We start from the raw sequence: 26,356 nt of genomic DNA, 5'->3' as shown, positions 1-26,356 counted from the left end.
ATGAAGTTGTGTTCATGGTTTCATAGACCATTCAGAAATCCGATGGCAGAAAGGAAGAAGTTGTTCTTAAAATGCTGAGTGTCTTTCTTCAGGCCCCTGTACTCCTCCCTGATGGTAGTAATGAAAAGAGGGCATGACCCAGGTGATGAGGGTACTTAATAATGGATGCTGCCTTCTTGAGGTAACTGCTTTTGAAGAAGTCCCTGTTGTGTATTTAATTGGCTAGTTCAAGTTCTTAGTTGCCCTTGCTGTTTGACACATCAGTAAAGGCATGTAGATTTTTTTTAAAATTCAGGTTGTGGGCATTGCTGCCCCAGATGTTTATATTTTAGATTCATGGAGTCATAGAGTGTTAGAAAAATACAGCAGAGAAACAAGCCCTTCAGCTCATCTAGTCCATGCTGAACCAACCATTTAAATTGCCTACTCCGGTCAATTTGTTTGTTTGTTTTATCGATTACACAAAAGCATTTGATAAAGTGAAGCACAATAAGTTATTTGAAATATTACAGGAAACTCTAGATCTAGATTCGAAAAACCTCCGCCTAATCAGAAATCTGTACTGGGGACAAACTGCCGCTGTATGAATAGATGGAGAAGTGAGTCAGTTTACGAAAATCAAGAGAGGCGTTAGACAAGGGTGTGTTTTCTCACCTAATTTGTTTAATGTGTACAGTGAAACAATATTACAAAAAATAAGAGACATCTTGGGAATCAACATCAATAATTTTAGATATGCAGATGACACTGTGTTAATTACAAGTACGGAGGAAGAACTACAAAACTTAATTGATATAGTTGTTGAAGAAAGTGCAAAAATGTGTCTATCTATCAATTACAAAAAGACAATGTATAGTGATATCCAAAAATTAAATGGGGAAGACATAAAACAAGTACAGAGCTTTAGCTACTTAGGAAGCTGGGTGACATCAGATGGCAGGTGCGACATGGACATCAAAAGAAGAATAGGGACGGCAAAAGACACCTTTATGAGAATGAAGAGTATACTGACCAATACTAAACTAGGCATGACAACCCGCCTCAGAGTACTGAAATGTTACGTTTATCCAGTTATATTATATGGCTCAGAATGTTGGACAATATCTAGTAACATGAGGAAACAAATTGTAGCAGCTGTGATGTGGTTTTTGCTGAGGATGCAAAGAATATCATGGACAAAAGGAATATCTAACGAGGGTGTCATGAACAGAGCAAGCACAAGAAGAGAAATAATGTATGAGATCATGAAAAGGCAACATAACTTCATTGGACATGTGATTAGGAAAGAGGAGTTAGAATGCACGGTAATTATGGGAAAGATTGAAGGGAAGAAAGCAAGAGGAAGGCAAAGACAAATGATGATGGAGACAGCAGCCAGAGAACTGGAAATGAATACCAATGAATTGATCCACTTGACCCGAAACAGGAGTGTGTGGGCCATGGCAGTCAAAGCTCAAACTGGGCACGGCACCTGATAATGATGATGAGTACAGTCAACTGACACCCAGACCATAGCCCTCCATACCTCTCCCATCCATGTACATATCCAAACTTCTCTTAAACATTGAAATCAGCTCGCATGCACCACTTGTGCTGGCAGCTCGTTCAACACTCTCATGACCCACTGAGTGAAGAAGATTCCATTCATGTTCCTCTTAAATTCCATCAACGCTGTCTTTGAAACATCTTAAATATCATCTGGGAAGATAGAAGAACCAACGTCAGCGTGCTAAATGAAGCAAAAACAACAAGCACTGAAGCCTGAGCCATCAAGAAGCAACTAGGATGGAGCGGTCATGTTGTTCGGATGAAAGACGAACATCTGCTGAAGCAAATCTTCTACTTCCAGCTTAAAGAAGGCAAACGAAAAAGAGGCGGACAACAGAAGAGATTCAAAGACGTCTTAAAAGCCAACATGAAGAAATGTAACATCGACATCAACAATTGGGAAACCAATACCAAGGACAGGAAACTCTGGCAAGCAATCATCTGAGAAGAAACAGCAACTTTCGAAGCCAACAGATGAGCAGAACTAGAAGAAAATGGAAAAAGAGGCAGCAAAAACCAAAGCCCAATCTGCCATCTGGAGCTACCTGTCTTGAATGCGGAAGAACTTTCAAAGCCAAGATTGGACTCATAAGCCACTTGAGAGCCCATAAGTAGATCAACAGAATAAAGACCATCATCCTCGACCTCGAGGGATAGCCACGACGACGACAAAACTTTTCATCTTTCACCCTTAACCCATGACCTCTAGTTGTAATGCCACCCAACTTCAATGGGAAAAGCCTGCTTGCAGTTACCCTATCTATACCCCTCATAATTTTGTATATATCTGTCAAATTTCCTCTCAACCTTCTATGTTCTAAGGAATAAATTCCTAACCTATTCATTCTTTCCATATAACTCAAAGCTCCTTCAGTCTCGGCAACATCCTTATAATATTTTTCTAAACTCTTTCATGCTTATTTACATTTTTCCTGTAGGAAGAACTGCACGCAATACTCCAAATTAGTTCTCACCAACATCTTATACAACTTCAACATAACATCCCATCTCCAGTACTCAGTACCTTGATTTATGATGCCAATGTGCCAACAGCTTTCTTTCCAGCCCTATCCACCTCTGCTGCCACTTTCATGGACCTGTATTCGCAGATCCCTATGCTGTACTGCTCTCCTCAGTACCCTATCATTCACTCTGTAAGATCCCTAACCAGCAGTGGTGGTGAACCACCTGCTTGGACCATTGCAATCCTTCCAGTAAATGTATTCCCAGAGGCTCAGGATTTAGACATGACAACTGTCATTTCCAAGACAACATGGCGTGCAGCTTGGGGGAGGGGGTAGTTCTAGGTTGGCTGTTGCCATGAGATTGGAGGCAGAGCTAGGATGTCACTACAGGGCGGCATCCTTGAGCTCATCTGCGAAAGCAGCTTAATTTCTTCCTTTTAATGTCCCTTTTTTCCTTTTCACAATGGATGGGGTTCTGTCGGAGTCCAGAGTCGACAGCTGCACTCAAACTACGCTTCTTTACGGCGATGGGTCCTGCTCCCAGGGCTCACTGACCGGCCGATTTTTGATATCCCAATGACACGGCCTGGAAGACGTGCATGCCCTTGGGGGTGAGGCCCTGCACCCCTGTGAATGGGCCGATTCCATTGTGGCATTGCCGACTGAAGCATCGTGGGAGAAATGGAGCATAACGAACTGCGGATCGGCTGTTGGAGCCCTCTACTCGGGCAATCGCTCTCTCCCTCCACTTATCTTGGTGGCGGAGGAGAGTTTACCGACAATTCTCGAGTCGGAGAATTCGGAATAGAAGCAATGGGACAGACCTTAGCACCATAAATCAGCAAGTTGTTTTGTTTTGCTGGCCTCCGCTCTTGCTGTGGGATGGGTGACATTTCTCTGCCCCTTTATTAGGGGGAGAGAGAGAGAGAGAGAGAGAGAGAGAGCCTGTGGCCTGTCAAATTATCGGGTGAACAATTAATTTTTGTTGTACTGCAGATCATAGTCTTTCTTTGGGGGCCTTGCTGTTGCTTGCTTGATGTGTGGTGGGGGCTGATGCTTTCTGTTGAAATAAGTGGGGACGGGGGAGGAGGAGAGTTGATGCTTTGCCGCTGCTTCTGCGTGGGGGGGGTGAGAGTAGGCTTTCATCCTCTAATGTTTCACTGTCATTCTCTCTTTTGGGTACTCTTCTCTTTTTCATGTATGTCTGTGAAGAGTAAGAATTTCAGGTTGTATTCTGTATGCATCCTCTGATATTAAATGGAACCATTGAACCATTGTCCTCATGTTGGACGGGTTCTGTTGGATTAACACAAGTACATAGGTGTCCTGTATTTTGCAGATGCTGTGCACTGGTGCTGAAGGGAATGAATGTTTAGTATGGTGAATGGAGTGCAGGCTGTTCTTTCCTGAATTGCATCATCCTTCTTCAGAGTGGCCAGAGAGGAAGTGGAGAGTGTTCCATGATGTCCCTGGCTTTGGTGTGTCAAGAAGTCAATTACTCAATGTGGAACATCCTGAACTTGTAGTCATGGTATTTATGTGTTGGGTCCAGTTGAACTTCTGGTTGCCACTAGTAGTCTGGAATTACGGTATATAACAAATACTAATTTCAACAGCCGCCAGTCTTCAGATCTGAATGTGGATTGTAGGTTGAAATTGAAATGCAGCTTTGAACAGTGGCCTTCCTGTAGCTGCATTTTGGGGTAGATTCTCCCACCACAAGAAACATCCTCTCCACACCTACTCTATCAAGGCCTTACACCGTTCGATAGGTTTCAGTGAGGTCACCCCTCATTGTTCTCATCTCTAGTGAATACAGGCCCAGACCCATCAAATGTTCTTCATATGACAAGCTGTTCAAACCTGGAATTATTTTCATGAACCTCCTTTGAACCCTCTCCAGACTACTTATTGTTGGATATGGTTGTTGCCCGCACTTCTGTGGCACAAATATTACTGACCAGCACATGCCTCAATATTCTCGAATTTTGCTGTATGTGGATGTGGACTGGTTTACCAGCTGAGGAGTTCCAAATGGAGCTGAACATCATGTATTCATTGGCAAAAATATCACCTCTGACCTTATGACGGAAGGAGGATCTCTGATGAAGAAATTGAATGTGATTGGATATAGGATATTGTCTGAAAAACCTCTACAGCAATGTCCTGGGGTCAAAGGGAGTGGACATGCATCCATATAGCATTTTGAGGTCTACTGTATGACTCAGATTCAGATTCACCGTCATTTATTCATCACATGTAATATCAAAACATACAGTGAGATGCATCATTTCCGTTAACAACCAACATAACCTACAGATGTGGTAAGAATGGCCCACAAGACTGTAAGTTTGAATCCATTGGATGCGGGGGGCCAAGGTCACATACACACACACACACACACACACACACACACACACACACACACAAACACACACGCACACACACACACACACCAATGGATTAATTGGGTCATCAGTTAATTGGGGCAGCCATTTATTTGGGATGACTTAGTTAGACCCCACTTGGAGTACTGTGTTCAGTTCTGGATGTGGATACTAAAGATTAGATTAGATTCAACTTTATTGTCATTGTGCCAAGTACAGATACAAAACCAATGAAATGCAATTAGCATCTGACCAGAAGTGAAAAAGAATAGTGTTATTTACAAAATAACTGTGAATAAAAAGTGCTACAGCATACAAATTTAAAAGTACTGAGACAGTCCAATACGGATGCAATACTGCTTATCGCTTTGATGTGAGGTTCTGCAGGGTCACAGCCTCAGGGAAGAAACTCTTCCTGTGCCTGCTGGTGCGGGAGCGGAGGCTCCTGTAGTGCCTACCGGATGGGAGGAGAGTAAAGTCCATGGTTAGGGTGAGATGCATCCCTGATAATGCTTTTCACCCTGCCCAGGCAGCGTTTATGGTAGATGTTCTCAATGGTGGGCAATTGGGTACTGATAATCCGCTGGGCAGTTTTCACCTCCTGCTGGAGTGCTTTGCGGTCCGATGCGGGACAATTGATATACCACACTGAGATGCAGTTGGTGAGTATGCTCTCAATGGTACAGTGGTAAAAGTCCGTCAGTATCCTGGGTCAGAGGTGAGCTTTCTTGATGCTCCACAGGAAATAAAGGTGCTGTTGCACCTTTTTGATCAGGATGGAGCAGTTCAGGGACCAGGTGAGATCATAGGAAATGTGGACACCAGGAATAGAGGGAGTGCAGAGGAGATTTTTAGAAGAATGTTGCTTGGATTGGAGAACATGCCTATGAGAATAGATTGAGTGAACTTGGCCTTTTCTCCTTGGAGAGACAAAGGATGAGAGCTGACCTGATGGAGGTTTATAAGATGATGAGAGGCATTGATCGTGTGGATAGTCAAAAGCTTTTTCCCAGGGCTGAAATGGCTAACACGAGGGGGGCGTAGTTTTGAGGTGTTTGGAAGTAGGTACAAGGCGGATGTCAGAGGGAAGTTTTCCACACAGAGAGTGGTGAGTGCGTGGAATACTCTGCCAGCGAAGGTGTTAGAAGTGGATACAATAGAGTCTTTTAAGAGACTCTTAGATAGGTACGTGGAGCTTAGAAAAACAGAGGGCAATGTGGTAAGGAAATTCTAGGCAGCTTCTTGAGTAGGTTACATGGTCGGCACAACATTGTGGGCCAAAGGGCCTGTAATGTGCTGTAGATTTCTGTGTTTCTATGTTTCTATAACTCTTAAAGAACAAAAATTAAATTGAGAAAATACGTAGCTGGGAATCCCTTCACTTATTTGGGACATTACATTGCTTAATTGGGGCAGGAGACTGTTGGTGAACAGTTTCTATCTAGCGTAATATATATGGTGTTGCTTAGCTGTTAAACGCTACATCATGCTTAGACAGATCAGCTTTTAAATAATGTCATTTGTGAGTGCTTATGTTCAAAAAGCAGTGATTTTTTTGTCACCCTCCCTTTTTTTTCTCCCCCTGGTGCCCCTCCTCCTTCACTTTCTCCCATGTTCTGCTCTCCTTTCTAGTCAGATTCCTTCCTCTCCAGCCCTTTAATTTTCCCTCCCACCTGGCTTCACCTATCACCTTCTAGCTAGTCCTCCTTCCTCTTCCCCCCTCACCTTTACATTCTGGCGTCTTCCCTCCTTCCTTTCCAGTCCCGAAGAGGAGTCTCAGCCCAAAATGTTGACAGTTTATTCATTTCCATAGATGCTGCCTGACCTGCTGAGTTTCTCCAGCATTTTGTGTGTGCTACTCTGGGTTTTCAGCATCTGCAGAATAGCTTGTGTTTTTGATGTTTGTTACTGATAGGTGGCAATAAATAAACAGTAACATAATTTATTGTTTTGCTCACTGTGGTTTCAAGCATTCAGGCTTGGAAATGCCAGAAACAGCCAAGAGTGACAATGAAACAATTTCACTACTTCAACAAGTTAGGTATTACGGAGGTATCAGTAATCATCTTGAGTATTACAATGAAAATGAAGATTTGGAGGATGCAATCATCTAAAGCATTGCACAAATGCAGTCCATTATCTGCACCAGCTGCTCCTATGACCATCCACCACCTGTACCCATGGCTTTACGTGATCCTGATCGGGGGCTAAGTAGGTACTACATCTTGCTCAAGGGTGAACTGCAAGCTACTGGAGGGAAGGAGCACCTTACACCTCCTTTGGGAGAGATGTATCTCCACCCCACCACCCAAAGTATGACGACACAACTTTCAAAACACGACTAACTCGGAACAAGATGCATTCTAAATAGCTTCCATAGACATTAATCCCTTTAGACGTATAAACAAGGAGATTAGCAATTACTTCTACATGGGTCACATTACCAATCTGTAGGGCAATACATTGTCCAATAGTTGAACTTAACTGAACAGATGATTTCTCAAAAGCAATGCATACAAAAATGCTGGAGGAACTCAGCAGGTCAGGCAGCATCTATAGAAATGAATAAACAGTCAATGTTTTGGGCCAACACTCTTCATCTTGACTGAGAAATAGGGGGAAGGTGCCAGAATAAATGGTGCGGAGAGGAGAAGAAGGTTAGCTGGAAGATGATAGGTAAAACCAGGTGGGTGGGAATGGTCAAGGGCTGGAGAATGTGGAATCTGATAGGAGAGGAGAGAGCACCATAGGAGAAAGGAAAGGTGGTGGGGACCCCGGATGAAGTAATATCCAGGTGAGAAGAAGTGAAAGTTCGGAGTGGGAAATGGAGGAATGGTTGTGGGAAATTTGTTTACTGGAAGGAGAAATCAATATTCATGCCGCCAAGTTGGAGACAGAACACAAGATGTCACCCTGAGGGAGGCCTCATCTTGGCACAAAGAGATTAACAATTATTTCGACATGGGACATGTCGCCAGTCTGAGGGAGAACTCATCTTGGCTCAAGAGGAAGCCATGGACCGAAACATCGGAGTGGGAATGGGAATGGAAATCGGTATTAAAATGTTTGGCACCGGGAAGACCTGCTTGTGGTCGATGGTGTGGAGACACTCGACAAAGCAGACCCCCAACTTACAAATGATCTCACCAATGTAGAGAAGGCCACATCGGGAGCACTGGACACAATGGACGGACCCAGCAGATCCACAGGTCATTTCCATAGATGCTGCCTGACCTGCTGAGTTCCTCTGGCATTTTGTGTGTGTTGCTTTGGATTTCTAGCATCTGCAGACTTCCTCATGTTTATGATTATCTGTTAAATTGCAGATTCAAGTCAGATTTACCTAATCAACTATTTTTCTTGAAAAATGTAATTCAGCATTTACAATAACCTGACCTATCACAATGTAGCGAGACATAAAATTTTCTATCATAATAGAAGACACAACATATTTCTAAGAAATTTAAAAAAATCTTCTGTGCTTGCAGGCATAATAAATTAGTTAGTTTAGGTCACCTGTTTATTGATGGCAGTACAGTTGCTAGGGAACAATTTGTTGTTCATATATTTTCTCCAGAACAGAGATAAAGGAATGGTATTTTTAAGAGTTTTATACAATGAGCATACTTAATTATATTCTTTTACGGAACAATAAGAAAGCAGTTAAAATCAAATGTGCTGAATGGTCTGTGAAACAAATCAAACCCTGGTATAATAACAGTGAAAAGCACAACCCAGGGAAAATACACCTGGCTCTGTCAGAAAAATAACACACACAAAATTCTGAAGGTACTTATCATGTATGGAGAAGCATAAACATTTCAGACTGAGATCCTTCATCATAAGACCATATGACATGGAAGTAGAGTTAGACCATTCAGCCCATTGAGTCTGCTCCACCATTTCACCATGGTTGATTTATTTTCCCTCTCAACCCCATCTCCTGCCTTCTTCCCATAACCTTTGGCAACCTATTAATCAAGAACATATCAGGTTCTGCTTTAAATATACCCAATAGCTTGCCAGCCACAGCCGTCTGTGGCATTGAATTCAACAAATTTACCACAATTCAGATAAAAAAGTTCCTCCTCATCTCTGTTCTAAAGTGAGACGCTTCTGTTCTGAGGCTGTGCCCTCTGGTCCTAGACTCCCCCAGTATAGGAAACATCCTCTCTACATCCACCCTATCCAGTCCTTTCAAAAGTCATAGTCATAGTCATAGTCATACTTTATTGATCCCGGAGGAAATTGGTTTTCATTACAGTTGCACCATAAATAATAAGTAGTAATAGAACCATAAATAGTTAAATAGTAATATGTAAATTATGAAATAAGTCCAGGACCAGCCTATTGGCTCAGGGTGTCTGACCCTCCAAGGGAGGAGTTGTAAAGTTTAATGGCCATAAGCAGGAATGATTTCCTATGACGCTCAGTGCTGCATCTCGGTGGAATGAGTCTCTGGCTGAATGTACTCCTGTGCCCAACCAGTACATTATGTAGTGGATGGGAGACATTGACCAAGATGGCATGCAACTTAGACAGCATCCTCTTTTCAGACACCACCGTGAGAGAGTCCAGTTCCATCCCCACAACATCACTGGCCTTACGAATGAGTTTGTTGATTCTGTTGGTGTCTGCTACCCTCAACCTGCTGCCCCAGCACACAACAGCAAACATGATAGCGCTGGCCACCACAGACTCGTAGAACATCCTCAGCATCGTCCGGCAGATGTTAAATGACCTCAGTCTCCTCAGGGAATAGAGACGGCTCTGACCCTTCTTGTAGACAGCCTCAAGAGGGGCAAAATTCGATAGGTTTCAATACGATCCCCCTCATTCCAGCGAATACAGGCCCAGAGCTATCAAACACTCCTCAATTGTTAAATCAGGACTGGAAATAAAGGGAACAGAAGCTTGAATAAAAAGTGGGGGGAGGGGAGAAAGAGTACAAGTTGGAAGGTAATAGGTGAAACCAGGTAAGGGGGAAGGTAGATGTGTGGGGATGGGAGGATGAAGTAAGAAGCTGGAAGTTGATAGATGGAAAAGGTAAATGGCTGAAGAAGAAGAATCTGATAGGAGAGGAGATTGGACCATGGGAGAAAGTGAAGGAGGAGGGGGTGTGATAAGCAGGTGAAGAGAAGAGATGGGGTAAGAGGATCCCACCACCAAGCAAATTTTTCCTCCCAGCCCAATCTCATCCCATTCTCCCACCACCCTACCAGGGATAGGTTTCCTCTTGTCCTCACCTACCATTCCATCAGCCTCTGCGTCCAGCACATTATTCTCCGCAACTTCTGCCAACTCCAATTGGATCCCACCACCAAGCACATCTTTCCTTCCTTCCCAATTTCTGCTTTCCGCAAGGATCACTCCCTACGCGACTCTCTTGACCATTCGTCCCTCCCCACTGATCTCCCTCCTGGCACTTATCCTTGCAAGCAGAACAAGTGCTACACCTGCCCCTACACCACCTCCCTCACTACTACTCAGGGCCCAAAACAGTCCTTCCAGGTGAGGCGACCCTTCATCTACAAGTATGTTGGGGTCATCTACTGTATCTGGTGCTCCTGGTGTGGCCTTCCATATGTCGGTGAGCCCTGATGCAGATTGGGAGACCCCTTCGGTGAACACCTATGCTCCATCCGCGAGAAAAAGCAGGATCTCCTATTGGCCACCATTTTAATTCCACTTCCCATTCCCATTCCAATATGTCAGTCCATGGCCTCCTCTACTGTTACACTGAGGCCACACTCAGGCTGGAGGAGCAACACCTTATATTCTGTCTAGGTAGCCTCCAACCTGATGGCATGACCATCAATTTCTCAGACTTCCGGTAATGTCCCCACTTCTTCACCATTCTCCATTCCCACTTCCCTCTCTCACCTTATCTCCTTACTCCCTATCACCTCCTGCTAGTGCTCCTCTTCCTCTTCTTTCTTCCAAGGATTTCTGTCTTTACATCACCCCTCCCGGTTTCACCTGTCATCTTGCGGTTCTTCCTCCCCTCCCCCTATTTTCTTACTCTGACTCTTCATCTTTTCTTCCAGTCCTGATGAAGGGTATCTGCCTGAAATGTCAACTCTACTCTTTTCCATAGATGCTGCCTGGTCTGCTGAGTCCCTCCAGCATTTTTTGTGTTGGGAGTCATCTTGCAGGATTCCCTAAAAGGTTAATTTGCAGATTGAGTCAGTTGTAAGAAAGGCAAATGCAATGTTAGCATTCATTTCCAGAGGACTAGAATATAAGAGCAAATATGTGATGCTGAAGTTTTATAAGGCTTTGGTCAGACTGCACTTGGAGTATTGTGAGCTGCTTTAGGCCCCTTATCTAAGAAAAGTTGTGCTGGCATTGGAAAGGGTCCAGAGGAGGTTCATGAAATGATACCAGGAATGAAATGGTTAATGTATGAGGAAGATTGGATGGCTCTGGGCTTGTACTCGTTAGAGTTTAGAAGAATGAGGAGAGATCTTCTTGGACTCAATTGAGTATTGAAAGACCTAGATAGAGTGGATGGGGAGAGGATGTTTCCTATAGTGATGGAGTCTAGGACCAGTGGGCACATGCTCAGAAAAGAGAGATGTCCGTTTAGAACGGAGATGAGAAGGAATTTCTTTAGCCAAATGGTGCTGTGTCAGTAGAATTAATTGCCACAGGTGGCTGTGGAGGCGAAGCCATTGGGTATATTTAAAATGGAAATGCAATGTTAGCATTCATTTTGTAAGGACTGGACTATAAAGGCAATTTTCACCATGGATGTCCAGTCCCAATACACCTCCATCCCCAACCAAGAAGGCCTCAAAGCTCTCCATTTCTTCCTGGTCACCAGACCCAACTGGTTCTCTTCCACAACCACTCCATCTAGCAGAAATTGTCCTCACACTTAATAATTTCTCCTTCGGCTCCTCCCACTTCCGTCAAACAAAAGGTGTAGCCTTGGGCACTCGCATGGGTCCCAGCCTAGCCTGCCTCTTTGTTGGCTACATAGAACAGTCTATGTTCCAAACCTACAGTGGTGTCACTCCCCCACTTATCCTACGCTACATCAACAACTACATTGGCGCTGCTTCCTGCACCCATGCTGAGCTAGTCTACTTCATCAACTCTGCCTCCAACTTCCACCCTGTCCTCAAATTTATCTGATCCATTTCTGACACCTCCCTCTCCTTTCTCAATCTCTCTGTCTCTATCTCTGGAGACAGTTTATCCACTGAATTCCTTTAGAAAGCCACTGATTCTCACAGTTACCTAGACTATACCTTTTCCCACTCTGCCATTTGTAAAAATGCCATTCCCTTCTCTCAATTCCTCCATCTCCGCTGCATCTGCTCTCAGGATGAGACTTTTCATTGTAGAAGGAAGGAGATGTCTTTCTTCAAAGAAAGAAGCTTCCCTTCCTGTACTAACAATGCTGCCCTCAACCAAATTTCTTCCATTTCTCGCATGACTGCCCTCACCCCATCCTCCTGCTACCTCACCAGGGATAGGGTTCTTCTTGTCCTCACCTACCACCCCACCAGCCTCCATGGACCGCACATAATTCTCGGAAACTTCTGCCGTCTCCAAATGGATCCCACCACCAAGCACATCTTTCCCTCCTCTCCACTTTCTGCTTTCTGTAGGGATCGTTCCCCATGCAACTCCTTTGTCCATTTGTCCTTCCCCACTGATCTCCTTCCTGGTACTTCCAGGTGCAAGCAGAACAAGTGCTGCACCTGCCCCTACACCTCCTCCCTCACTACCATTCAGGGCCCTAAACAGTCCTTCCAGGTGAGGCGACACTTCGCCTGTGAGTCTGTTGGGGTCATCTATTGTATCATGTGATCCCGGTGTGGCCTTTTGTATATCGGTAAGACTCGACGTAGATTGAGAGACCACTTTGTCGAGGATTCCACTTCCCATTCCCATTCAGATACGTCTATCCATGGCCTTCTCCACTGTCACGATGAGGCCACACTCAGGTTGGAGGAACAACACCTTATATTCTGTCTGGATAGCTTCCAACCTGATGGCATGAACATTGATTTCTCAAACTTCCAGTAATGTTTCCCCCCACCCTACCCCTTCATCATTCCCCACTCCCCTTTTCCCTCTCTCACCTTATATCCTTGCCTGCCCATCACCTCCCTCTGGTGCTCCTCCCCCATTTTCTTTCTTCCATGGCCTTCTGTCCTCTCCTATTAGAATCCCCTTCTCCAGCCCTGTATCTCTTTCACCAGTCAACTTCCCAACTCTTTACTTCACCCCTCCTCCCCCTCCCAGTTTCACCTATCACCCTGTGTTTCTCCCTCCCCTCCCCCCACCTTCTAACTCTGACTCCTCACCCTTCCTTCTCCTGTCCTGCTGAACGGCTTCAGCCCAAAACCAACTGCATTCTTTTCAATCGATGCTGCCTGGCCTGCTGAGTTCCTCCAGCATTTTGTGCTATGGCTTTAAAAGGCATCGGTCAGACTGCAACTGGAGTATTGTCAGTAGTTTTGGGCCCTCATCTGAGAAAAGACATGCTGAAATTGGAGAGGATCCAGAGGAGGTTCATAAGAAGGATCCAAGAATGTAAGGGTTAATGTATGAGGAGCATTTGATGCCTCTGGGCCTTTACTTGTTGGAGCTAAGTGGAATGAGGGGTTTTCTCGTTGAAACTTACCGAATTTTGAAAAGCTTCGATCGAGTGGATGTGGAGAGGATGTTTCCTATAGTAGAGGGGGTCTAGGACCAGAGGGCACAGCCTCAGAATAGAGAGACGTCCCTTTAGAACAGAGATGGGGGGGAATTACTTTAGTCAGAGGATGGTGAACCTGTGGAATTCATTGCCACGGATGATTGTGGAGGCTAGGTCATTGGGTATATCTAAAGCGGGAATTGATAAATTCTTGAGTAGTAAGGGTGTCAAAGGTTATGGAGAGAAGGCAGGACCACGGGGTTGTGAGGGATAATAGACCAGCCAGAGTGGAATGGCAGAACAGTCAATGGGCCGAATAGCTTAATTCTGCTCCTATATTTTATAGTCTTATGACAGATATATTAGGTGTATCAGGACAAAACCTCTAATAAAATAATCTTCCTGGATCATGTCTTCCACTGAGGTCCTACTGACCAGATATTTATGTTATAAGAATGCTCTGACAGAAAATGTGCTCAGTTAGGAGAATGTGTCAAATGTATTCATAAACTGCTAATGCCCAGAGCAAATACTCTGTCCAACAAACTAACACAAAGACAGCAGAGACCTTCCACGGGCACTTTATTAACAGTGAGATGACACATAAGCAAACCAAAGGTCTCACTTTACATGCAATGAAAGACACTTAGCCCAGCAGAGTCTTGGGTGAGATCTATTTAATTTAAGACAACATACATAGTGATCAGATTAATTGGGAAAGTATATCTTGATTTCATCTTTGAATCAGGCTCAAATTCCTTTCTAATTTACATATGTCACCACTAAATAGTATACGGTTTAAATACTTTGTTCAGTAGATTATGCTGACAGATTGTAATAAACAGAAGTCATAAAAAATATATGCGCTCGGTGGCCACTTTATAAGGTACACCTGTGCACCAGCTCAGCCAATCATGTGGCAACAACTCAATGCATAAAGGCATGCCGACATGGTCAAGAGGTTCAGTTGTTGTTCAGACCAAACATCTGAAAGGGGAAGAAGTGTGATCTAAGTGACTTTGACCGTGGAATGATTGTTGGTGCCAGTACCTCAGAAGCTGTTGATCTCCTGGGATTCTCATGCAATGCAATTTCATGCAATTTTCATGCATTTTAAACTATAGAGTTTACAGAGAATGGTGCAAAAAAGAAAAAAAATCCAGTGAGCAGCAGTTCTGTGGGTGAAGACACCCATCTATTTCAAGGTTCAACATGTGGTGTGCATTTTTTTCCAAACACATGGTTCTCACCTTCCTATCAGCATGAACCAGTCTGACCATTCTCCTCTGACCTCTATCATTAACAAGGCATTTTCACTCACAGAACTGCCGCTCAATGGACATTTTTTTGTTTCTCTCACCATTTTTGTTTAGGGATTTGTGCGTGAACATCCCAGGAGATTCCACTGTCAAAGTCACTTAGATCACATTTCTTCCTCATTATGATGTTTGGTCTGGAGAATAACTGAACCTCTTGACCATGTCTGCATGCTTTTAAGCATTGGGATGCTGCCACACGACTAGCTGATTACATATTTACATTATGGAGCAGGTGTACCGGTGTATCTAATAAAGTGGCCACTGAGTGTATATTCAAAGGAACACGATGTGCTTTCTGTGAAGCATAGAAACTGATATTTGAAAGAGAAGCTGTAGTCATGGTAATATTCTGGTGAAAAGTTAGTTAATTGCAGAAACACACTTCAGAGGAAAAGAGAATGAAGGCTTCTTTTGTACGGCCTCATCGTCTACCAGTAAAACTTTAAGAAATTGATTTGTGGAACGTGGATGGTGTTGAACATTACAAAGCCTGCTGTTGTGTTCTTTCTCAATCACCTCAAGAACAGCCTATCCAGTTACCAGGGGATGTGTTATAACTATTTGTCCTGCTTTACTTAACAGACATTAAAGGCTAAGTTGTATAATTGTTAGTGAAATCTTGTCTGAAGTTCCTTTTATTGCAGTCTTGGTAGTTTGCTTGTTGACTTTACACTGCGATCGTATTACTATCATAAGGCTGAAGTACTGGACATCATAAATCTTCAATTGCTCGGTGCAGCTAAGAGTAAATACTTGGAAAGTTGAGAAGCTTTTGCTTTTTAGAAAGATTACTTGACTAATATTCTTCCTTCCTGTCCTTTCTGAAGGCCCTGTACTTACGGCTACATGTGCTCCGGCCTCAAACACGTTTCCTCATTTGACAAAGTACAACCGACCGGAGGAAGCCAATGGGTCAGGTGGTATCTGTGGAGGCAGAGTGATGCTTGACATTTCGGACCGAGATCTGGCATCAGTATCCCATAATGCCATCCACCCAGCCTCCATTGATGCTGACTTGCTGAGTGTTTCCAGCACATTGCTTATCACTCCAGATACATCATCTGCAGCCTCTTGTGTCTGCTAATTTTGAACCTTGACTAAATTTTGTTTAAATACAGTACCATGCCAAAGTCTTAGGCACTGCCACGTTGCACAGTGCTGTATTTGTCAATGTGGAGCGGAGAGCATGTTTGTAAATCTGCCAGGGGGTAAGAATGTTGGGAATGATGAGGGTGGAGTGCTATGGGAGGGATGTGGGACAGGTGGCAGAGAAGGAGTGCCAGGGGCAGGGAGTGACACGGGTGCAGACACACCCAGCCCTGAAACACCGGGCAAGGTCATTTGAATCCAAACAATTGTTTTATTTATTATTACAGAATGTCTCTCTGGTGCTTCCCACTTCCTTCCATCTCCCTTCCCTTTTACTCAACCATGATTTCCCCTCTCCCTGCTGCCTTCTCATTCTCAGTCCACAATAGAGACCCATATCAGAAACAGTTTTATCATCACTCACAAATGTCATGAAGTTTGTTTTTTTTTGCAGCAACAGTGCAGTGCAATACATAAAATTACTACAGTACTGTGCAAAGGTCAATATATTTGTGCCTAAGACTTTTGCACAGTACTGTACATTGAGTTGAGCTCAGCATAAATAGAAAAGATTCTGCTGATACTGGAAATCACACACACACACACACACAAAATGTTGGAGGAACTCAACAGGTCAGGTAGCATCTATGGAGAGGATAATGAGTTGATGTTTCAGGCTGAAACCATTCATCAGGACTGGAAAGGAAGGGGAAAGAAGCCAGAATAAGAAGGTAGGTGAAGAGTTAATGCCATTCCCCATTCCCATCCTGACATGTTGGTCTATAGTCTGTTCTACTGCCACAATGAAGCTACTAAGTTTGAGTAGCCACCAGCCTGATGGCATGAGCATCAATTTCTCCACCTTCCGGCGATTTCTCCCCACTCCCCCTTCTTTCCTTTTCCATTCCCTATTCTGGCTCCCCCCCTTGCCCCTTCTCTTCTACTCACTTGGTGCCCATCCTCATTCCTTCTCTCTCGTGGTCCGCTCTCCTTTCCTATCACATTACTTCATATTCAGTCCTTTACCTTTTCCACCTATCACCTCCCAGGTTCTCAGGTCATACCCACCTTCCCCCTCACCTGGTTTCACAGTTCACCTGCCAGCTTGTACTCCTTCCCCTCCCGCCACCTTCTTCTCCACCCTTGCTTCCCAGTCCTGATGGAGAGTTTAGACTAGAATTATTGGGGGGGGGGGGTGGGAACCAAACTGAAGAGACTGCGGAAGAGGAGGTTGGCTCACAAATAGAGAAAATTTGTAGATGGTGTGAGAGGGAGGATAGGCAGATGATAGAGAAGGGACACACTCAGACCGACGGTTGAGATGTGTCTCTTTTAACGCAAGGAGTGTTGTGAACAAAGCGGATGAGCTTAGAGCATGGATCAGTACTTGGAGATACGATGTGGTGGCCATTACAGAGACTTGGATGGCTCAGGGACAGGAATGGTTACTTCAAGTGCCGGGTTTTAGATGTTTCAGAAAGGACAGGGAGGGAGGCAAAAGAGGTGGGGGCGTGGCACTGTTGATCAGAGATAGTGTCATGGCTGCAGAAAAGGTGGACGCCATGGAGGGATTGTCTACGGAGTCTCTGTGGGTGGAGGTTAGGAACAGGAAGCGGTTAATAACTTTACTGGGTGTTTTTTATAGGCTGCCCAATAGTAACAGGGATATCGAGGAGCAGATTGGGAAACAGATCCTGGAAAGGTGTAATAATAACAGAGCTGTCGTGATGGGAGATTTTAATTTCCCAAATATCGATTGGCATCTCCCTAGAGCGAGGGGTTTAGATGGGGTGGAGTTTGTTAGGTGTGTTCAGGAAGGTTTCTTGACACAATATGTATATAAGCCTACAAGAAGAGAGACCGTATTTGATTTGGTATTGGGAAATGAACTTGGTCAGGTGTCAGATCTCTCAGTGGGAGAGCATTTTGGAGATAGTGATCATATTCTACCTCCCTTACAATAGCACTGGAGAGAGATAGGAACAGACAAGATAGAAAGTTAGTGTATAATTGGAGTAAGGGGAATTATGAGGCTATCAGGCAGGAAATTGGAAGCTTAAATTTGAAAAAGATGTTCTCAGGGAAAAACACAGAAGAAATATGGCAAATGTTCAGGGGATATTTGTGTGGAGTTCTGCATAGCTACGTTCCAATGAGACAGGGAAGTTATGGTAGGGTACAGGAACTGTGGTGTCCAAAGGGTGTAATAAATCTAGTCAAGGAGAAAAGAAAAGCTTACAAAAGGTTCAGAGAGTGAGGTAATGTTAGAGATCTAGAAGATTATAAGGCTAACAGGAAGGAGTTTAAGAAGGAAATTAGGAGAGCCAGAAGGAAACATGAGAAGGCGTTGGCGGGCAGGATTAAGAAAATCCCCAAAGCATTCTACAAGTATGTGAAGAGCAAGAGGATAAGACGTGAAAAAATAGGACCTATCAAGTGTGACAGTAGGTAAGTATATATGGAACTGGAGGAAATAGCAGAGGTACTTAATAAATACTTTACTTCAGTATTTACTATGGAAAAGGATCTTGGTGATTGTAGTGATGACTTGCAGCAGACTGAAAAGCTTGAGCATGTAGATATTAAGAAAGAGAATGTGCTGGAGCTTTTGGAAAGCATCAGGTTGGATAAGTCACCGGGACCAGATGAGATGGACCCCAGGCTACTGTGGGAGGCGAGGGAGGAGATTGCTGAGCCTCTGGCGATGATCTTTGCATCAACAATGGGGATGGGAGAGGTTCCGGAGGATTTGAATGTTGTGGATGTTGTCCCCTTATCCAAAAAAGGGAGTAGAGACAGCCCAGGAAATTATAGACCAGTGAGTCTTACTTCAGTGGTTGGTAAGTTGATGGAGAAGATCCTGAGAGGCAGGATTTATGAACATTTGGAGAGGTATAATATGATTAGGGATAGTCAGCATGGCTTTGTCAAGGGCAGGTAGTGCCTTAAGAGCCTGATTGAATTTTTTGAGGATGTGACTAAACACATTGATGAAGGTAGAGCAGTAGATGTAGTGTATATGGATTTCAGCAGGACATTTGATAAGGTATCTCATGCCAGGCTTATTGAGAAAGTAAGGAGGCATGGGATCCATGGGGACATTCCTTTGTGGATCTAGAACTGGCTTGCCCATGGAAGGCAAAGAGTGGTTGTAGACGGGTGATATTCTGCATGGAAGTCGGTCACCAGTGGAGTGCCTCAGGGATCTGTCCTGGGACCCTTACTCTTCGTGATTTTTATAAATGACCTGGATGAGGAAGTGGAGGGATGGGTTAGTAAGTTTGCTGATGACACAAAGGTTGGAGGTGTTGTGGATAGTGTGGAGGGCTGTCAGAGATTACAGCGGGACATTGATAGTATGAAAAATGGGCTGAGAAGTGGCAGATGGAGATCAACCCAGATAAGTGTGAAGTGGTTCATTTTGGTAGGTCAAATATGATGAGAGAATATAGTATTAATGGTAAGACTCTTGGCAGTGTAGAGGATCAGAGGTACCTTGGGGTCCGAGTCCATAGGATGCTCAAAGCAGCTGCGCAGGTTGACTCTGTGGTTAAGGCATACAGTGTATTGGCCTTCATCAATCCTGGAATTGAACTTAGGAGCTGAGAGGTAATGTTGCAGCTATATAGGACCCTGGTCAGACCCCACTTGGAGTACTGTGCTCAGTTCTGGTCGCCTCACTACAGGAAGGATGTGGAAACCATAGAAAGGGTGCAGAGGAGATTTACAAGGATGTTGCCTGGATTGGGGAGCATGCCTTATGAGAATAGGTTGAGTGAACTCGGCCTTTTCTCCTTGGAACGACGGAGGATGAGAGGTGACCCGATAGAGGTGTATAAGATAACGAGAGGCATTGATCATGTGGATAGTCAGAGGCTTTTTCCCAGGGCTGAAATTGTTGCCACAAGAGGACACAGGTTTAAGGTGCTGGGGAGTAGGTACAGAGGAGATGTCAGGGGTAAGCTTTTACTCAGAGAGTGGTGATTGCGTGGAATGGGCTGCCGGTATCGGTGGTGGAGGTGGATACGATAGGGTCTTTTAAGAGACTTTTGGATAGGTACATGGAGCTTAGAAAAATAGAGGGCTATAGGTTAGCCTAGTAATTTCTAAGGTAGAGACATGTTTGGCACAACTTTGTGGGCCGAAGGGCCTGTGTTGTGCTGCAGGTTTTCTATGTTCTATGTTCTAAGAGCCTCAGACTTAAGGGTTGACTTGTTATTCCTCTCCATAGCTGCCATCTGACCTGCAGAGTTCCTCCAGTATATTGTATCTTGGCACCTGTAAACATTTTCACCTGCTTGCGTAGAATATTTATCATGGATGGACTGGAGAATCAGCAGACTCACTCTCAATCGGGAGAAGAGTAAGCGATTGCTCGTGCAGTGGCCTCCAACAACTGTACCCTCTGTCTTGATGTTTCGATCTCCCGCAATGCTTCAGTCGGCGACATTGGCGAGGAATCAGGTTGTCCACAGAGCCACAGAGCTGCCTCCCGAAGGTGTGTGTCTTCCAAGCTGCTCCTGAAGATCCCAAAGAGCAGGCTGCTTGGCGAGTTCCAAAGAGCAAGAACCCACCGTCCGTGAAGACTGTAGTTTGAGTGAAGCTGTAGATCATGGACTCGGACAGGACCTCAGTCACCTTGAAAAGGAGAAAAGAGATGTGGAGACGGAGATTTAAACTGTTTTGAGGATTAACTTGAAGAAGTCGCCCAGGTCTGTTATCTTTAGCTCCAAGTCACTTCTCCGGCAGGAGTTGATATGCTTCATCTTAAAACACTTCATCCAAATGGATGTAAATACTGCTGGACGATATTCATTGAGGCAGGTTACCACATTCTTCTTGGGCACTGGAAGAATTGAACCCTGCTTGAAGCAGATGGGTACCTCAGACTATTGGAAAACACTCCAGCTAGTTGATTAGTCCGGTCTTCAGTACTTGGCCAGGTACACCGACTGGGCCAGATGCTTTCCATGGGTACACTTCCTGAAGGATGCTCTCACAACTATCTCCAAAACCTCATCAAAAGAAAACAAAGGAGCCCGGGATGTGTGTGCACTTAGTTTTGTTTCTTTAGTGAGGCGCTCAAGTATGCCATTGTAGCGTAATGAGTATGCCATTCGCGTACTTCTTACATATAACCCAAAATGTAAACAAAGAAAGAATGTCTAATCAAACAATAAATTTACAGTATTCCTCAAATATTACTGAAATATTAAACACACAACACTCTTCCCTGCTGAGCTAGAAACTCCAACTCAATATAAAATGCAGGCCTAAAGATTTAATCACTGTGGAGGATGTCTTTCTCTGGTGGGATAGCATCTTTCCTGACCACGGGTGGTGGGGTTGTCATTCTGCTTGGCAGGTGAGACTTGTGGCTATGAAGCAATCTCAGATCTTGGGGCCTCCTTTGTGGTGGTTGTAGGGGCTAACTCTGAGACTGCAGGAAGTGGCTCTGACAGATCCAGACACCTTTCTTCTTTAATGATTGAATCCTCTCTCCTCATCGGGTTGTCTCCAGATGACATCAGATGCAATCTCCATTGCGTATGTGAAAGAGTACTCCAGTGCTGTCCATAATTTTTCGAAGGGCCTACTTTTGAACACCTCTGCAATACCTCACCAGGACTGCTTGCCCAGGAGTGAAACATCAAACCTTCTGGTTTGGGGAGCCCTCAGTTTGTCTCAGATGTTTGTGCTGCATACTCCTTCTGAGATTGGCTTTGTAGAGATCCAAGTGTGAACGCAAGGGACAACCCAGGGATTGCTTTGCTGGTGAGTTGTTGGCTGTGGAGGACGCTGCACTGAGGTATGCAAGGGGGAAATGTGAGGGCATCTGATTCTGTGTCAGTGTAGTGTGTTCTGCTGGCATTGCTCAGAGTGTGTTCTGCTGGCATTGCTCACAGCGTGTTCCCTAGATTCTGGACAAACCTTTCCGCCAACCCATTTGCAGCTGGGTGGGATGGTGTAGATGTAATATATGATTCTTTACCATTCATTTTCAGGAATGACTGAAACTGTTCCACAACAAACTGTGGTCCATTGTCACTGGCTAAGTGTTCTGGAACATTCCTTGAGAAGAGGATTCACAGCATATCAGAAGTATGCAAGGCTGTAGTGGAAACATTTGGAAACGCTTTTGCCCACTTTGTAACTGTATCCATCACTACCAAGAAATTTGTGCCCGTGAATGATCTGGCAAAATCCACACGAATCCTCTGCAAGGGCAATACGGGCCATTCTCAAGACTGGAGAGGTGCTGCTCTTGGGATCTTCTGGATGTGTTGGCATCCCGAACAGTGCAGGCAAGCTGCTCGATCTGCTGATCTATCCCAGGCCACCAGACAGAGTTTTGAGCCAATGCTTTCATTTTGAACATGCCTGGATGACCTGCATGTAGCTCCTCCAATGCTTTACCTCTCAGCTTGAGTGGTACAACAACTCTCAATCCCTACATAAAGCAACCCTTGTCAACTGCAAGTTAATCCTGGCACTGGTAAAAATAGGGGAACTGGGATTTCTGCTGCATATTCCAGCCATTTCAGGTGGCCATGTTGACCTGAGACAAAATGGCGTCTTTTCTGGTTTTCCTTTGAATCATCTCTGACGCGCTAAGGAGATGTTTCGATTTCCATTACTTCATACTTTATACTTTATTGTCGCCAAACAATTGGTACCAGAACGTACAATCATCACAGCGATATTTGATTCTGAGCTTCCCACTCCCTGGATTACAAATATTAAATAATAAAAATATTAAAAATAGTAAAAATTAGTAAATATTAAAATTTTAAATTATAAATCATAAATAGAAAATAGAAAAATGGAAAGTAAGGTAGTGCAAAAAAACCAAGAGGCAGCTCCGGTTATTATAAGGATAATACGTCGAGGAGAGTGTTCTCTTCTGTAAGTTTTTTAGGTAGTTCCTTTTCTCAAGGGTAAATAAGACAATTCATCAGTATTTCCATGATTAGTTGTCCCCTTGATTTTGATCTTGTACTTGTATCCTCCAAGAAACGGATCCCATCTCTGTATTCGTGCTGCTGCTGTTAGTGGAACGCCCTTCAGTGGATTGAAAATGGACACCAGTGATGATGAGGGTAAACTCTCTCATGTACAAATGCTGTCTGAAACACTTTACATCCAAACCAAACTCAAGGCCTCTCTGTCAATCTGTGTGTAATTTTTCTCTGTAGCGGTAAGGGAACGCGATGTAAAGATTATGGGGTGCTCACTTCCATCTCTCATAACACATGACATGACTGCACCTATACAGTCACAAACAAGCTTCCCTGGATGATATGGATCATAACGTGCAAGTACAGTGTCTGACGTCACCATTTCCTTTGTCTTTTGGAAAGCCACTTCACACTGCTTTGTCAATTGCCATTTCTTCCCAATCTATAGTAATGAGTTCAAGGGATGAAGCACCGTAGCCAGTTATGGCAGGAACTTGTGATAGCAATTAACAAATCGCAAAAAAAACCTGCAATTGTAACACATCATTTAGCTTTGGGGCATCAACTACTGCTTGAATTTTCTCTGCACACTGGTGTAATATTTATGCATCAAAGGTGAGACTGCAGTGAATGATGCCTGCTTTAAAGAATTCACACTTCCTGTATTTTGCTCTGAGCCCAGAATCTTCTAATCTTTTTAACGCTGTGTTTAGATTTTGAAGACGTTCCTTGTCATCCAGGTACTTTTATACTTTATACTTTATTGTCGCCAAACAATTGATACTAGAATGTACAATCATCACAGCGATATTTGATTCTGAGCTTCCTGCTCCCTGGAGTACAAATCGATAGTAAATATTAAAAATTGAAATTGTAAATCATAAATAGAAAATAGAAAAGGGAAAGTAAGGTAGTGCAAAAAAAACGAGAGGCAGGTCTGGACATTTGGAGGGTACGACCCAGATCCGGGTCAGGATCCGTTCAGCAGTCTCATCACTGTTGGAAAGAAGCTGTTCCCAAATCTGGCCGTACGAGTCTTCAAGCTCCTGAGCCTTCTCCCGGAGGGAAGAGGGATGAAAAGTGTGTTGGCTGGGTGGGTCGTGTCCTTGATTATCCTGACAGCACTGCTCCGGCAGCGTGCGGTGTAAAGTGAGTCCAAGAACGGAAGATTGGTCTGTGTGATGTGCTGCGCTGTGTTCACGATCTTTTGCATGCAGCTTCTTCCGGTCTTGGACAGGATAACTTCTATACCAGGTTGTAACATTGAGTGTCCGGTCAGCTTTGCAGCACATGGTCCATAACTTTCTGCCAGACTGCAGCTGCAGGTGCTACTCCATTAATAAGCCTGTTATAGTGATAAAGCCCTTTGTGAGTGTTGATGGTGAGAAACATTTTGGACTCTTCTTCAATCACCATCTGTAGGTAGACCTCAGCTAAGTTCACTTTGCTGAAGTATTTTCCTCCAGAAAGGTTTGCAAAGATATCCTCTTTATTGGACAGAGAGTATTAATCTACTTTCAGTCCCGGGTTGACGGCGACCTTTCTTTAAGATTCCACAAACTAAAAAAATCGCTCAGTGCGTTATTAAGCCTGTACCTAAATTGACAATGCTCAGACAATTTCTTCAATTCAGCCACTTAAGCTAAAATGGAATTCCCTTTATCTATATTTAACTTATGAAACCTAAAATGTTCAGCAATCAACAATGGTTTCAGTTCTAAATGTTCCTGCATTATGTCCCTGATATCAGCAAAGCTCATTTTGGCTGGTTTGGTTGAAGCAGTCAAACCTCTAAGCAAATTGTATGCTACCCCACCCCCCCTTTACAGTCAATAACACTGCCACTCGCTTTACATTGTCTATTTCATTTGCTTCAGAATACCGCTCAATTCATTCAGTATGCATCATCCAGTTATCCGTTGTGCAATCGAGCATGTCTATATTTCTGAAGTAGCCAGCCATTTCTGCTTTTTTAAAATTTTGTTACTATTGTCACCCTTGTACTCACTGTTTATGAACCCATGAGTTTTGTCCTTATTCTGCTTTTTTAACTCGACCATCTCTCCCTTTCTAAAAAAAAACATGTGTTTCACTTTTATTTAACTCAAACATCTTGCTGTGCTTCAAAAGGTATTTGTCTTGGGTTCATTTTAAAACCACCTCATCACCACTGTTATGTTTTGTAACTCCAGAAATGATTCAAAAAAGAATCTCAGGAGCCTGGGATGCATGTGTACTTAGTGTCTTTTCTTTAGGATGTGGTGGTGCAATGACATATGCCATTCACATACTTTTACATATAACCTGCAATGAATTATGTAAACAAACAAATAATGCTTAATCAAACAACATAATTATAATATTACTCAAATATTACTGAAATATTAAATACACTGAAACTTCAATCTCAGAGACTGAGATCATAGGTCCGATGAGAGCGGGGGGAGTTTCTGAAGGTGGCTCCATGTTCTGTTGATCAAAATGAGTTGAAAATGCATTGAGCTCATCTGAGAGTGAAACCTTGTTGTGACATGTTGTCTGGTTTCACTTAGTAGGAGGTGATAACATTCAAACCCTGCCACTGCTCTCAGGCATCTCTCATTGATTCAAGCTGGGTCTGAGATTGCCACTTCGCATGTGAGATAGCTTTCTGGACATTGTACCCGAATCTTTTGTACTTTCCTTGCTTGCCAGACCTGAATGCCACATCTAGCCCTCAGCAGATTGCAGATCTCTTGGTTCATCCAGGGCTTCTGGTAGAAGAAGACTCTGAATGATTTTATGGTAACACACATTTGTCCACCAGTGGTCAGTCAGAATGCTCTCCATAGTAATCTGTAGAAGTTCTGGTTGAGTCTTTGGTGACATAGAAAAGCTCTTCAAACTCCTGTTGAAATATAGCTGCTGATGTGCCTTCTTTGTAATTGCATCAGTATGTTGGGCCCAGAGTAGATCTGTAGAGATGCTGATTTTATTTAAAATGCCACACTTTGCATACAATGAAATATGATCATCAACTTTTAGGTCCATTTTGGCGGGGTGGATATGGGGAAATTTCTACTGTTTTTCCATGTGATTTTAAGTGTTAGATAGAGGGATTAACTAAATATTTCAGCCAAACATCTGCATTTCTGTCCTGCAACTCCACTGAAATGTCAGCCTTTATGTCAGTTCCCTCTGGTCCTAGATGCACACACTATAGGAAACATCCTCCCCACATCCACTGATAGCTCACACAAGACTCTTTACTAGTTCTTTTATGCTTTCCAGAAATCTTGGATAAGCATCATAATTTCCTCTCTGTGTTTCAGTATACACTTCCATCCTCTAATAAGAATCTATGGATCTGTTTACTTGGACTCAGTGCATAACCATTGTTTGCATGTTTTGCTGCTATGAATGTTAAATTGTGTAATCAATGCACACACACACT

The sequence above is a fragment of the Mobula birostris genome, chromosome 1 (genome assembly GCF_030028105.1).
Source record: "Mobula birostris isolate sMobBir1 chromosome 1, sMobBir1.hap1, whole genome shotgun sequence".
Taxonomy (NCBI): domain Eukaryota; kingdom Metazoa; phylum Chordata; class Chondrichthyes; order Myliobatiformes; family Myliobatidae; genus Mobula; species Mobula birostris.
This window is presented reverse-complemented; position numbering follows the sequence as displayed.